Here is a 16,465-nt window from a genome sequence, read left to right on the forward strand (position 1 = left end):
ACGGCATAAACACCCAGTAACCCAACTGTCTTTTACTAATGATTTTAGCATGGGTTGCAAAATGGTGATTTTTCAATTCCATCGTTCCCTCTACATTTAATAGCTGGAATTCTACTTTAAGTTTTTCTTCATCACATTCTTTCTCCCTTGCTCTCTTTTTTGGTCGTGGAGGGTAGTTAGTATTGTTTTGTGACTCTTGTTCAAATCAATGTGTTATAAATGGTTTCTGTCATTATTGTCTTTGATACTCAATTATCTCAAATTTGGCCAGGCCAGTGGAATTGGCAGTACACCTGGAGAGTCTAGTGTCCTGGAATTCAGAGAAGCAAACTTCAAAGAACACGTAAAGAATTATAGCATGTTAATATGTCTTTTAATCACAAGTGGAATTTTAATTGCAACGGTTGTCCTTATAATCAGTCAATTTTAATATATAAAACTACAGGGGTGCCCCGGTGGCTCAGTCGGTTGAGCGTCCAGCTTCGGCTCAAGTCATGATCTTGCGGTTGGTGGGTTCGAGCCCCTTGTCAGACCCTGTGCTGACAGCTCAGAGCCTGGAGCCTGCTTCGGATTCTGTCTCTCTCTCTCTCTTTCTCTCTCTCTATCTCTCTCTCTCTCTGCCCCTCCCTGGCTCATGCTCTCTCTCTCTCTCTCAGAAATAAATAAACATCAAAAAATTTATAAAAATATATGTATATATCCAATACTATAAACAAAATATATATGGTAAAATTTCCAAAAATACATGTTAGAAAGAAGTCGTAGTTCATAAGAAGAGATTAATTGTAGAACCACTAGGCTTAACTACTCCCATCTCTCAGAATTCATGTCCATGCAGATCCTTGTAGTATATGGGTGAAGAATGCAAATGAATCCTTATCCTCTTTTGAAGGTCATCATTAATACCCCCTTTCAGAGAAACAACAGCATCTGCTTTTCTCCCCACAAGTTAGTGAGAGTGAGAGCCACAGGTGGTGGCAGCTTGACCTTGACCTGAACAACAGTCCGATCAGCACACAGCCTGTAGGAACACCCAGATTTAGACATTTCTGCTCCAAGAAATGCCTCCTCACATTTCTTTATTATAGAAACAAGTGGTCACCTGAGCCACAGCCCCACATAGTATGCAAATGGAGAATTTGGTATCCAGTTAACTTAGAAGGAAAAAAAAAATGCCTACTGACAAACGTGCTGCCCTGATGTCAGTTTGGTGATGACCATCAGTTCTTTCCTAAGAGGCATCAATTGGCAACCAGGGAGAGTTCTCAGCTTGTGAACCCTGGACCCTGGTCTTTCTCTCTTTAAGGACGTCGCCAAGCCCTCAGAGAAATGATTCTGTTATGAGGAATCTTTCTGTCCTTGCTGCAAGTCCTTGTGACCTTGCTCTCTCTGCCGCCTGCAGGCACCCTCCTGGACTCCTTCCTCCCTTATTTCCTGTAGTTCCTGATGCCCTGCAGCATTTGCCTTTTCCCTGAGGCTGGATGCTGGAGCTGTTGGTAGCTGACTTCAGCCCGCTAGCAGCTCTCTCTCAAGCCACTCCTGCAGCTCTTTCAGGGAGCAAACCTCTTTCAGACTGCCAATCTTCACGCTAAAGGTTGCAGCTGTGATTCTAACACTGTAGTTCTTGGGAGTATTTCGGTCTGAAATTCTTCGAGGTGACAAGGACTCACCTCCTTCATGCACCCCTGTTTTCAAAGGTGAATTCCTGGTACAGGCCCCCCTGGAAGATCAACCACCAGGACACAGACCCAAACTCCATGCGTACAATGCTACCATGTTCGACCTTGCATCACTGCTTCATAACATCAGTTCCCCACAGCAGTGAAGCTCTGAAAAAACTCTATGAGCTAGAAAAACTTGCTTGGGGGAAGGCTGAGGGAGCCTTCGCAAGCAGCTGCTTTAACATGGAGGAAGGGAGGGAGAATATATCAGTGGTAAACGACATGGGAAAATGTATTTCACCTGGCTCAAACAGCTCAGGGCCCACCGGCTAGGGTTGACTTCCCAGACCTATTCTCTCTTCCCCACCATTCTGCTCCCACTGTTAGTAATGGCCAATACTACCCTGTCCCCCCAGATCACCTTCCCTAATGTTCTTTTCTGTCCTCTTAATATTACCAGATGACTGGATAACTAATCTGACTTCATACTAAGGTCATGATGGCCATGGCTTCAACTTATAAATAACTTTTTGTTAAAACAAGGGTCTTGTAGAAGCCATTGTTCTAATTCAGAGGAGTCACTCACTGAATTTGGACTGATGCAAAATGGATCTTTCTGCATCCCCCTGGGACAAGGAGGTCTCGGGTCCACATGGATTACCACTTCTTATTTTGATGATTAATATCAGATCTCATCACAAATCTCACTTCACTGGGAAGCCTTGCCTGTAGGATGACCTCAACTCAACTCACTCACCCATTGTTCTTCTGGTTTCTTTACCTATTAACTTATATATTATTTTACATATATTAATGCATGAAGGTATGTACTTAGCATCTCTCTCCATTAGAAATATAAGCACCATGAGAACAGGGACCTTGTTTGTAATTTTCTTGCTATATCCCCAGCACTTAGAATAATACCTGCCTTATGGGCATTCAATAAGTATTTGCTAAATGAACAAACACATGAATGAAAGCAATGACCTTTAACTCTCATTTGCCATGAAAGATGGCTATGGCAAATCCATCTGGTTCCTTCATTCCCTGGCCACATTAATGACTCGGGAGAATGGCCTAAAGGACCTTAAGGCACCTCCAAACGATCCTTTGATGTTTGATAGGCGTACAACCTGCTTGAAATGTGACCACAGACACCCATAAGTCACTGTTGTTATCTTGATCTCATTATCCCAAAAAAGAACAGTGGAAATCCAACGTTGTGTTAACAAAGATTAGGGTGAAGGGAAATAGTGGCACTCACAGAATTATTCTCCATCGAAAGGCTAAACCTTCAGAATAACGTAAATCCACTATATAGTGCATAAATGAATTCACCCATGATTTTGTAATATGCATACATCTGTCCCTCCCTTAAAGCAAAATCTACTTTAATTAAACCCCTAACATTCTGATTAAAGATGATAATCCTTTTGCACTGTGAACTTGTGATAAGTACGTTCAATTTGTATCCATTTTTAAAAGACAGTGCTGCCTTTTGACACACGCTTGCATGGCAATACGTGAAACCTAACGTTTATCTAAGATTAAGTTCTGCTTAAATCCTCTTCTTTTCTTTAACTGTTTGCAGCACTCACAGTGGTTTTTTTTCTTTAGGATAAAGGAAGAATCCAGTGTTATTTCGTTTGACAGATACTGGCAACTTTGGGGATACAGTCAGTCTTTATAATATTACTTTATTACAGTTCAATGAAAGGGAGTAGAATCTTGATTTTAACTCAGTTTTATATTCTTCCACTGGTCCCAGCAATGAAGGATGGTGGGCTCTGGGGACTGTGCAGTGATCACTGATAAAGCAAAAAAGATATTACAACAAGGATTAAAGATTATATTCAGTCTAGAGCTGGAGCATTTCTTAACTCTAAAATGGAGACAAGTCAGGGTTTTGAAATATTATTGCAGAAGGGGATGAGGCAACCAATTACAGCTCTCTTCACCCTCACAGGAGAAAAGGAAACTGTGGCTCAGAGACGTTCAGTAACTTTCCCAAATTCTCCCAGTGAATTAGCCGCTGAGCGGGGACTTGAACCCAGCTCTGATTGGAGGCCACTTGGCAGCACGCTCGGCTGCTTCATCCCAGCAGCTTCCCATAAATACACAAAGTTCATAGAGTCTGTTCACAACAACAACTATGCAGATATTTCTATTTTAAAAGTTGTGAGCAGAGAGTTGTGCTACTTCAGCAAGCAAGTCCTAAGGATTCAGCGTATACCGAGATGGTGAGTGCTAGAGTCAAATAAAGCATTAATTTGACAATTTTTCAGTACTCTGCCTAGCCGTTATTTTGCCAAGAAAGTCAGTCAGTGTATCTGGGAAATCATACATAAATGTTAGGTAATTCATTTATTACTTTTACAAAAACAAGACTTAAAAAAATGGTTTCTTCTTACTTTGTTGGTGTATTTATTTATTTATTCATTCATTCATTCATTCATTCATTCATTCATTTTTGAAACAGAGCATGAGCAGGGGAGGGTCAGGGACAGAGAAGGACAGAGGATCCAAAGCGGGCTATGCGCTGACAGCAGAGAGCCAAAAGTGGAGCTCAAACTCAAGAACCACGAGATCACGACCAAAGCCGAAGTCGGACGCTCAACTGAGCCATTCAGGTGCTGTTTTTATATATTTTTAATCAAGGTGAGCCTCTATCATTTTATTTGATTTATCCTAGTTCTCCTCTCCTACCCTCTATCCAACTCCTCCCTCCCCTCATACCAACACACTCACATATTAGAGGACCATTTAGGACCACTGACTGAATCCCTTGTATGGTTGGCATTGTTTGTGACCCACTCCTCGCTATGACCCCAGTGAGGCTTCCTGGGTGCCCCCCCTGGAGCCCACCCACACCCCCAGCACATCAGGCTCTATCCTCTGCCCATCCTGACATGTCTCTGGTTGGCAGTCCAGCACCCAGCAGACAATCAAGAACCCATGGCTGCAGCTGGACCTCCTGGAGATGACAGCATGGTCCTTACACCAGCAAGAGGAAGGGAAGCACGTAAGCTGAGGGTGTGGACTTGGGAGAGACCTCTGAGATCCAACCTGCCCCTTTCTCAGTGAAAGGAGGCAACCTGCTTAAGGAAAGCCAGCTAGACAGAGAAAGACAGATGGACTAGAACTGAGATTTCCCATCCCCTGATCCCCACTCCCTCCACTATTTCATAAGGTATAAAAGAGTAACATATTTATCTACTGACAGTTACTTGTATTCTCTATTTTTTTGAATAGGCATTAGCAGCAGCTTTCAATAAAGGATGAATGTTTACTATAATTTAAGCAAAAGTAAAGTGAATAGAGGCATGTATTTAAGAGAGTGGATAGGGAGTTTTCAATATGAAGGAGGCCATTTGGGAGTGCAATACTAAATCTAAATACTCAGATTTGGTTCTGAGTTTCCTGGAGGTAAGTTGAAAATGGAAACACTGAATTAGTATTTGAAGTTTATCATAAAAACTTCATCCAAACATTATACTTAATTAAAAAATGTCAGCTATATTATAATGGACAGTGTCTTCAATAACACTTATAAAAGATATGGGACAATTCTTGATAGAGTTCATGTTAAATCTTGGTTCTGTCTGAATCAGCATTTCTTTGGGAACCTAAAGCACGAGGGTTCAGTTATGTTATTGTAACATGATTTGATTCAGGATAGAGTTTAAAGTCTTTAAAGCAATTGTTTTCAAGGGTGCCTGGGTGGCTCAGTAGGTTAAGTGTCCGACTCTTGATTTTAGCTCAGGTCATTATCTCACAGCTGGTGAGATCGGGCCCTACATTGGGCTCTGTGCCGACAACGTGGAGCCTGACTGGGATTCTGTCTCTCCTTCTCTGTCTGTTCCTCCCCTGCTCATCTCTCTCTCTCTCTCAAAAATTTAAAAATGTTAAAAAGCAATTGTTCTCAAATATTAATGTGAAAATAATTGACTACAAAGGTTTTTTTTTTTTCCTAATGTAGATCACTGTCCTCTCTCACCCTCATCCTTCAATCTATAGGTCCAAGTTAGAGCCTAAGAGTCTGCATTATTAATAAGCTCTGGTTGTGATTCAGGTGGCCAGTGGGGGCACATCTGAAGAAACACCAACCTAGAAGAACAAATTATTCCTATGCTCCTTAGCTTTGATCTTCCCTTTGAATATATATTGTCTCAACTTGGTTTTGATTAGCAGCCAATAGCCTGAGATTGATTTTTCAGGGAAGACAGAGGAAGTGCAAAGGCTCTGGGTTGCTGAGATTCCTATACTTTATTTATCAGGCATACATGAAATAACAATGCTTAATAAACTCAAACCTTGAGGAGTAAAGGGAGCCATGAAAAAGACAGGATAAGTGGAAGAGGAGAAGTCATAAGGGCCACATTGGAAACTCCAAAGCTAACCTTTGCTGCTTTGTCATTTTCCAAGGCCCAGCCTTGTTTGGGTTCTGCAGTGCATGGGGGAATCTGTGCCTCACCTTGCTGTCTTTGCCTACAGTTTATATGAAGATTTTCCTGGAAGTCCATTCTGAATCAGAGAGGTGGGGCTAAATCAGGTGTCCAATGGGGGTCTGTAGATTCCCAAGGATTCACAGTGGAATTCAGGGACCCTGAACCTCCTGAAATTATACATGAATATTTTGTGTGTATAGGCATATGTGTGTTTTTGTGAAAGGAGGTTCCAGTTACAACTTTCATCAGTGCTCAAAGGGACCATAAATGACTGCAAAGAGTGAAAAACCACTGGGAGTCCCTGGCACAACCAAGAGTGCATCAAGCTCTGTGTTCATGTCGCAGTGCTCCATCACATTGCAGTCTAAGGTCAGTTAGCCGACATCCTCCTTGGTGACAGCTAGGTCACTAAGTATCTCTCCACAGGAGCACCCCTCCATGCCCAATCTGAGGATTATGGTAGCAAAGCTGTCAGGCTTAATTTTGACAAATTGTTTTGGGTAATTAGTCCCTTTTAATGGCTCGTGGAAATAGTAATTTTAGGTGACAAGATTATTATATGCTGCTTGTTAATGGGTCCTCCAGGGTCAAGAAAACACCACTGGGATTGCTATGACCTGTTCTTTTCCATCTTTGGCATTCCCCTTGAAAGTATCAGAAAAGACGTTTAGTAAAGTCAGCTCCCACTCCGTGAAAAGTTCAGAGCATGAGTTTCCTTTTATCCTTTTGCCAAGTGAAGGATTAGAGAAGGACTTTCAACTTTTCCCTGTTTCTGCCAGCCCATGTCAGGCTTCACAGACTTGTTGATCATTAACTCGAAAAGCTGGGGAAGTTTCTAGCCCTTCCCTTTGCTTATTTACCTGTTCAACCAAGTTGCTTTACAAGCGAGTGAGTTTTGAATAAGTAGGGTAGGTCCTAGGTGATAAAATATTTGACTCAGCTCAAGTTGAATATTTTCATTGCTTCTCACTTCACTGAACAGGAAGGTCAGTTTGACCAGTAGGTCGGGGCAGGTCTGTGTAATGGTTCATCATGTGCCTTCCCAGGGGAGCAGTGGATGGAAAGGCAGAGAACTCTTCTCAGCACTTTAGGAGGCTGGGAATTGACTGGCTATTTACTAACTGTGTCATTCTGGGCCATTTATTTGACCTCCTTAAGCCCTCATTTCATCATCTGTCAAAAGGTGATAAAAATAATAGCTAGCTCATGGTACAGCCATAAGGACTAAATTATATCATAAATACCCAGCATATAACAAGAACTAAACCAAACAAAGAGCATCTATTATCATTATGGTCCATTTATCCTTCCCAAATCCAGATCTTATTAAGAAGTTTGAAATAGTGGAGAAGTAAAAAAAGTATTATATTCACACCCAACTTTATCTCCATGCCTTCCAAGCTTGTTAATGTAGGCACATCAAATCCCGTGTACACTGAAATGTATAATGGTTTAAAATGATGCAGACACGGGGCACCTGGCTGGCTTAGTCAGAGAGCATGTGACTCTTGACCTTGGGGTCATTGAGTTTGAGCCCCACATTAGGTGTAGAACGTACTTAAAAAATAAAATAAGATGATGCAGGTGAAGATAGACATCACTACATTGCTATCTACTTAAAGTAGGTAACATCGATTTCAATGTGTGTAACCACATTCCTTGAAATCAAAGATTTCATGTGAAAGTGACCATAAAGAATTTGTGGGGACCCAATTTTTCTCTCTCGTTCTTCTTGGTGGAAAAAAACCACAGACCCCACCTGCATGGTGATTTTTCAAAACTGAGTTTCATTTTTTTTTTTAAGGTGTTTGTTCTTCTCCCCTGGTTTCATGTCTAAAGATTTCATTCCTATTCTTCAGCCACTCAATTTTAATAAATTTGCTCCTTCACGGAGCTGGTTCTTAAGTTTACACATTTTATTTCATATTTTCCTTCTCAAATTTCATAAGGATCAGTAATCACGTTTATTGGTGTTTCCTGAGGTCTGTGTTCATACCTCTTCTGTATTTACTCTGCTCTTTACCATGGGCTAGGCAAACTCAAACATTGCACCCCAGAGTAAAATGTCATCTCAGGAGTAATGACTAGCTCTCCACTTCTACCCTCCTGTAAGAAGATCCTTCTCTAAGAACCGGCAATAGGATAGAAAGCTGGAGCTTTGTGTGTCTAGAATGAAAAAGATCACCCCGTGTTCTTCTCCTGAACACAAACCTTTCCTGAACCTTACAAAGGAAAAAGGAGAGTACTTAAAACTATCTCAGTTAATTTATTTAGATGGGGTGTTTGCTGGAGTCCGCAGAACTACGAATTATATGGAAGGCTAGAAGGTTCTGTGGGTTGTATCTATATAACAGAGAAAATAACACAAAGTACATGTGCTAGGGAGATGAGGGTGTTTGTCTGATGTTTCTATACAAAAGATAAACCCATTTGTCCAGTAGAAGTGCTACCTGCTCTTCCAACTGCTGTGGTGTGTGACATGTCTTGACAGACTTAAATGTGACCAGATCAGCTTGCCCCATGATGTTTTAGCAGAGTAACGGCAACAGCCTCAGCCCCTAATCTCCAGCTTCATCAGACAGCAGCTTAGATTTCAGGACCAGATGTTATAACTATGTAGCCTGATCCTTCCCTGCAAGTTTGGGTAGTTCAAACTGTAGTGTTAAAGTCATATATTATTTGTGACATTTTTATATAGGTCTCATCATGTGCTAAAATCATAATAGAGTGGTTTTATAAAACCCCTTTCTGTTGAAAATTGAATTTATTGTAAAAGAATTTAATACTCACATTAAATCGAATTCAAATTTCATCTTGGAATAAGTTAACTGAGTTAGTCTAATAATTAAAAATTTAAAACTCCTGGATTGTAACATTTGGAGTTTCATATGCAGCATTAATTAAGCTCACATCAAAATAGATTAGCCACTTGTAGATACGGTTACCAGTCACTCTGTTTCTGAAACCAATCCAGAAATGTTGGAACATTGTCAGGCACTTACTAGGTGTTGGACAAGTGACAGAAATTGATCATGCACATTTAGAATATTTACAGGAAAAAAAAAATGTCAGTGTAATGTAGGTCTATAGTGAAAGCTACCCTTCAGGAAATGTGATCACACTTCTTTTCTGCCCCCCACCCAACCCCCTGCCCCGCCTGCATGATTTCAGTACACCACAGAATAGGATTAGAGGCTTATGTTTGCCTATGTTTGTGATTTTATCATGGAATAGAATGACTCTAGACCACACATTTATATGAAGATGAAAACCCCAGGTAATGCAGAGAATGATCCTCATTTTTTTTTCAGAACTCACAAATGACTAAATTGCCTTCTAGTAATTTTCTTTTCTTTTGAGAAAATATGTTTCAAGGAGGCTACATTTTTAAATCTCATTTCAATATTAACTGATTGAATAGGCTGAGGAATTAGTAACAACTGAGTTTAGACTTGAGTTCCAGATGTTAGGGGCGCCTGGGTGACTCAATCGGTTAAGCATCTGACTCTCGGTTTTGGCTCAGGTCGTGATCCCATGGTTGGTGGGTTAAAGCCCCAAGTAGGGCTTTGCACTGACAGTGTGGAGCCTGCTTGGGATTCTCTCTCCTCCTTTCCCTCTGCCCCTCGGTCACTCTCAAAAAATGAGTAAATAAACATTAAAAAAAAAAAGGTGTTAAAGTTGTCATTTTGTGTGGCAATGCTTTGTATGAGGTGCTACCACCCAGGAAGTTTTTAAAGCCTACATACTTAGACGTGGATGGAAGATGGCTGACATGCTTCTACAGTGTATGTCGTGTACAGATACTTATATGCTTGTGGTTCAAGTAAAGTTTAATTCCATAATAAAGATTATTTCCATCCTGAAACTATTGCCTCATGAGTGACAGAGTGGAGGTACAGGGTGGGCTTCTCTATTGGTGGTCAACATGGTCTAGCCTGGTTGAATCTAAAGGGGTCTGCTCCTGCTCAGAAAAAGTTTTTCTCTTTTATTTTTTTTGTATTTTTTCTGTATTTATTTTTAAGATTTTATTTTTAAGTGGGGTGCCTGAGTGGCTCAGTTGGTGAAGCAGCCAACTCTTGATTTCAGCTTGGGTCATGATCTTACGGTTCAGGAGTTTGAGCCCCACATCAGGCTCTGTGCTCACAGCATGGACCCTGCTTCAGATCCTCTTTATGGCCCTCTCCCACTAGCACTTTCTCTCTCTCTCAAAAATAAATAAATGTTAAAAAAATTTTTTTAAGATTTTATTTTTAAGTAATCTCCACACCCAACATGGGGCTTGAACTCACAACCCCAAGATCAAGAGTCACTCGCTCTACCAGCTGAGGTAGCCAGGTGCCCCAAGGATTTTCTCTTTTAATCAGTGACAATAAACAACATCCTGTGAGGTGCATCCATTTGTGAGGTGCTTAGAGTGAGATTCTTAAAGTACCCCCATAATTGACCATCAAATATAAAGATCGGAGCTAAAAGTAATGTAGAAGAACACTGCAGTCACTAGTCAAGTTTTCACTTTGTTTCATAATTTTTTTTAGACCAAGTGGAATACTTTATAATGTTCTCCATAAGCCTTCAGGTTGAACTTTTACCTGTCTGCTCCTGGGAAATCTCCTTTATTTTCCTTTTTACTGGGAGAAGGGGAGGTTAAGAAAGACAGAGAAGAAAGAACTCATTGCAGTTAATCCTCCTCTCAACCCCTGATTGGGAGTGTGTGTATGCCCACCCACCTAAGTCTGTATATGTGTGTTTTCCCCACTAGTATTTCCTATCTCAGAAAATGGTATCAGTTGAACAAGCAAGAGACCTGGGAAACCTCTTTGATGATTCTTTCTCCTTCCAATCAATCACCATATCCTATTAATTGATTCTCCTAAATGTTTCTTCAATCTGTCCACTGCCTTCTGAATCTTCAAACCGGATTCCTCCGAGCCAACCTCGCCCTCAGCCTCCCACAGCGCCCTCTACTGCCTCCTCAAAGCACTCATCACAGCTTGCAATTATGTTGTGATTTGGGTCATTATTTAATTAATGTCTACTGCCTAGATTATAAGGTTCTCGAGGGCAAAGTGTGTACCTGTTTTATTTACTGATGTACCCTAAGAACCTAAAACAGTGCCTGTCACATACTAGGTACTCAAAAAATATTTGTTAAATGAAGAATGAATCTTCTTGATAGCATTTCCCTTATAAACTCTCACTAAAATGTCCCTAATCTTTGCGAGACTCATCCTTTCCTCTGTCAGTCCCTTGTCAGATGGCTCCCCCGACTGTCCTTAATGCATTTCATGTACTATCAGTGTAGAGTTGTGATGTCTAGAACCTCGTGTTTTCTCCTATAGCACATGGCTTTCCTTGTCAAAACCAAACCCCAGAGTCAACTTTGGGAAGTTCTCCAAGATTAGCTCAATCTCAGCCCATAATAATTTCCCTTCTTTTTCACTTAGAATTGGGGTTGCACTAAGAAGATACCGATTTGTTCGCATTCATATATCGTGTTGAGAACATTCATCCTTTTTCATGAATTTGGGTTATGACCACCCAGATTGTCCTCACTTGAAAGGCCTGTGTGTCCCTTCTATCCTTAGACTGTTATGGAGTTTAGTCCTCTGTAGGCAGTCTTGGACTGTTCAACTATGCCTGCCCTATGCCTAGACACTGGCTTTTCACCTCACTTCTAATTCCATCTTTTCCACTCATTTAATCTTGCTTTCCTTGAACACTCTTCAAGAAACAGAAAGGCTTGCAAAAACTCTCTTCTGGTTATTTCTATGTATGGGTGCTCATGTGCATTTTTTGATATGTTTGTTCCTCTGTTCATTCGTTATAAATACATATCCCTCCTTCTTCCCAGAAATAACTAGGAACAGTTTATAAGGATAAATAAAGCATATCAAGATAGTATAGGTTAGATAGAATAAGTGGAAAAGAAAAGGGAAAAGTGAAGAGAAAGGGCATCACTGACACAGAGCCTGGAACTGATACTGGGTTGCATAGATGCATCCCATGTAGTCTATGCATTGGCAGGTGGCAGGCCCTAATATGGTTCTGGGCTGGCTAGCATTGTTTCATAAATAGAAAAATATACAGTGTCTTTAAGATAAGATGTGAACTAATAATTAGGAGAAGAACAACTAGTCCCGATTCTAAGAGATCACAGTGTAGTGTAGCAAGGAGTGTGGGCCCCAGAGCAGATGGCCTGGGTGTGGGTGTGTGGTGGGCAGTGGGTCAATGCATCTACTCCAGGTGGTTCTCAACACTAGTGCACATTTGGATCACCAGGGAAGCCCTGAAAAAACACTATTTGGGCCCCTTCTTCAGGCCAACAAAATAAGAATCTCCGGGAATGGGACTGGAAAGCCCTATCTAAAAAATTTCCCCTGGTAATTTGCAGGTGGGGTCAAGAGCCAATGTTTAGAAGAATGGATAGGCTATGAGTATGGCAAGGCATTCCTCTGGGTGAACTTCTACAAGTCTTCAGAATATTGTTCCTCAATGTCAGGAACAGTATACATATTTTTTAATTGAGGGATAATTGATAGATAAAATTGTATATATTTTAAGTTTACAGTGTGATAGTTTGATATACATATACATTGTGAAGTGATTACCACAATCAAGTGAATTGGCACCATCCATTACCTCATATAGTTCCCTTTTTTACACTAGTAGAGATCTGGAAAAATACCTAAGTGTCCATTGATGAATGAATAAAGAGAATGTGGCATATGTACACAATGGAATAAAAAGAAGGAAATCCTGCCATTTATGACAACAGCGATGAGACTGGATGGCATTCTGTTAAGTAAAATAAACAGACAAAAAAGACAAATACTGTATAGTATTACTGATATACGTAATAATTTTTAAAAAGTCAAACTCATAGAAACAGAGAATAGAATGGTGGTTACCAGGAACTAGGGGTGGGGGAAATGGGGAGATGTTGGCTAAATTGGTCAAAGGATACAGACCTTTAGTTATGAGATGAATACGTTCTGGGGATTATACATGGTGATTATATTTAATAATGTAATATTGTATACTTGAAATTTGCTATAAGAGTAAATCCTGAGGCGCCTGGGTGGCTCAGTTGGTTAGGCCTCTGGCTCTTAATTTCAGCTCAGGTCATGATTTCATAACACGTGAGATCGAGCCCCACATCGGGCTCTGCACTGACAGTGCGGAGCCTGCTTGGGATTCTCTCCCTCCCTCTCTCTGCCCCTCTCCTGTTCATGCTTGCTCTCACGCCCTCTCTCAAAATAAATAAACAAACATTTTAAAAAATAATTTAAAAAATAAATTTTAAAAAGAGTAAGCCTTAAGTGTCCTCACCAAAGAATACATTTTTTAAAACAGGAATTTTTGTATCCCCTCCAAAGGTTATATGTTGAAGCTCTGATCCTCAGTGTGGCTGTGTTTGGAGATGGGGCCTATAAGAAATTATTAAGGTACAGGAGATCATAGGGTGGATCTCTGATTCGATAGGATTAGTGTACTTATGAGATAGGACACCAGAGAGTTCACTTTCTTTCTCTGTGTGTACACACTCACTGAGGAAAGGCGATGTGAGGACACAGTGAGAAGTTGGCCATCTGCTTACCAGATATGGAGTAGGCTGGAATCTTGATCTGGGACTTCTAGTTTCCAGAACTGTGAGAAAATACATTTCTGCTGCTTAAGTCACCTAGTATTTTGTCAGCTTGAGCTTATTAAGACATATATTCTATAGGTATACACACACACACACACACACACACACACACACACACATATATATATACATATATATATATATATATACATATATATATATATATACACACACACACATATGTAATGAATTTATGTGTATACATCATTTACTCTCACAATATACCAGGCACAGTGCATGTGTGTTTGTGTGTGTGTGCGTGTGTGTATGTGTGTAGTATATGAAAATATCTATACAAAAATAAAAAAACAAAAAGCAAAACCACCTTACATAGATAGATACAGAGAGATAGAAAAATACATAAAAGCAAATACATAGGGGCACCTGGGTGGTTTAGTCGGTTAAGCATCCTACTTTGACTCAGGTCATGATCTCGCAGTTCACCAGTCTGAGCCCCGGGTCAGGCTGTGTGCTGACAGCTCAGAGCCTGGAGCCTGCTTTGGATTCTGGGTCTCCCTTTCTCTCTGTGCCCCTCCTCTGCTCGTGCTGTCTCTGTCTCTCAAAAATGAATAAACGTTATTCTTTTAATTAAAAAAAAAGCAAATACATAGCTGTCAACTTAATTTTGCCCAAATATTATCCCTTAACCAAACTTTCAAAGTAATATGTATATATTATTCAACGTAATTTACTATATGAGTTCATTAACACCTATGACTAGCTCTTGGGTTCCATGTTTCACTTCTAAGAACCAACAAACTAAATAATTGACACAATTAACAATTGCTTAGTAAAACTGAATCTTTGGTCCAAATTACACAAAATAACTTCTCCTGGCTTATGTGTATCTAGTTACAGAATGTTATTTAGTACTTTGTACCCTGTATGTCCTTAACAAGGGCTATAAACCATCAAACTCAGGAATATATCAAAGTCAGTTTGAATTTTATTTCCATCTCTGAGAAATCTAACTCTTGGGGCACCTGAGTGGCTCAGTTGGTTGAGTGTCCAACTTGGGTTCAGTTATGATCTTGCAGTTCATGAGTTCAAGCCCTGCATTAGACTCCGTGCTGACAGCTCAGAGCCTGGAGCCTGCTTCAGATTCTGTGTCTCTCTCTCTCTGCTCCTCTTCTGCCCGTTCTCTCTCTCTCTCAAAAATAAAAATAAACATTTAAAAATATAACTCTTAACATTTGGAACTCTTAAAATCTCTATGGGCCGGCTCTGCAGGAGAAGCCACATTCACACATACATCCCCAAATTTGCATATAACTTCCTGAGTCCAGACACCTTCCTGAGGCTGGTCATGGCAGGATAACTGTATCCCTACCAATGGCCAGACTTGGGTGTTGATAGACCTTGACATATTACTGTCCTCTCCAGGCTCTGGTAATTGATTCCCTCCTGCTCCCTCACATCAGGGCTGGTAACAGCTATTTCCAGCCGCACCGTCCTTTGAGCCACACTGTCCTTTGTCGTCCCTTTAATCCTGACCACCTCTTTGTAAATTCAGAGAATTTACCCCTTCAGTAATTCTCTCTGTTCTCCCATTTAATTGTGCCATCCAATTCCTGCTGGGGCCCAGTAATACAACCTCCAAAATACATCTGGGGACCCAAAACCATTATGAAAAACACTGACTTAAGAAACTTCATTCCATGTGAAGATCTTCCGATTGCAATTTTTAAAAAATTTTTTAATGTTTATTTATTTTTGAAAGAGAGAGAGATAGCATGCAAGCGTGGGAGGGGCAGAAAGAGAGAGGAGGACACAGAATTAGAAGCAGGCTCCAGGCTCTGAGCTGTCAGCACAGAGCCTGATGCGGGGCTCGAACCCACGAGCCATGAGATCATGACCTGAGCCGAAGTTGGACACTTGACCAACTGAGCCACCCTGGTGCCCCCGGATTGCAATTTTTTACTGCAGAATAGAAGTTAGTATTTTTCTTCTTAACTGGTAGGATACTTTTTAAACAATAATCTTCTCTATAAGAATGTTTATTATTACATGTAAAAATTCTCATGGAATTCTCCAGGGCTTGCAGCTTGAGAAACATGGTGCTTGACTTATTTTCCTAGCTGGCTGCTGGGCATCACATGTAGGAAAAGAATTGAAAGCCTGAATTAAAGACAGATAAATGGCTTCTGTTGCTTGCCTCCTAGCTACATGTCCCGTCATCCTGTCATGAAAGGAAATTAAAATGCTCTGACACATACTGAGTTTCATAAAGCCACGGTGTTCCTCTACAGGATCCTGTGTGCCTGTGGAAGTCAATACCACAAACAGGATTTTTGAGGATTTGATCTACAATCTTCATTTCAGAATTAGAGCAAAGTAAACAAAGAAAAATATTTCGTTATTGGGGTCTCTCTCCCTTTTGAAAAATAAATGAACTTCATAAATGTTTTGTTCCTCAGTCCTTCAGGACTTTTTCTATCTTCCAGGAATCCTAAAATAATAGCCAGTGGCTCTGGCATCTGATGTCTCCCAAGATAAATAACTGAAATACTTATAATTTGCAACCTGCTTCATTATTCACTCCTCAACCGTTCTCATTTCTGGTTTGCCTTTTTTGCTCCCCCTAAAGAGGTATCATTCAAACCAGAATGGATTTATGATTTGTTTTTCTAAACACTGAGCATCACAATTTTCACTGGAAAACAAAAGCCCACAATTAAACCACTTTTTTTCCCTGAAACCTTATAAAA

At 40.4% G+C, this 16,465-nt stretch overlaps 1 protein-coding gene and 1 long non-coding RNA gene across 3 annotated transcripts in view; one reads left to right on the plus strand and one right to left on the minus strand.

Annotated features, from left to right (window-relative positions):
• LOC111561856 overlaps positions 1 to 4,193 on the plus strand; it is a 55,535-nt gene extending 51,342 nt beyond the window's left edge. For both annotated transcript variants that reach the window (XR_006583240.1, XR_006583241.1), the window contains one exon: positions 4,141 to 4,193. This is a non-coding gene — a long non-coding RNA (uncharacterized LOC111561856). The remainder of the gene's footprint in view (positions 1 to 4,140) is intronic.
• The window catches only part of CCDC148 (coiled-coil domain containing 148), a 283,553-nt gene that overhangs the window by 1,339 nt on the left and 265,749 nt on the right, over positions 1 to 16,465 (minus strand). The gene's annotated exons all lie outside the window — the stretch shown is intronic.

The sequence above is a fragment of the Felis catus genome, chromosome C1 (genome assembly GCF_018350175.1).
Source record: "Felis catus isolate Fca126 chromosome C1, F.catus_Fca126_mat1.0, whole genome shotgun sequence".
In the NCBI taxonomy this organism is placed as follows: Eukaryota; Metazoa; Chordata; class Mammalia; order Carnivora; family Felidae; genus Felis; species Felis catus.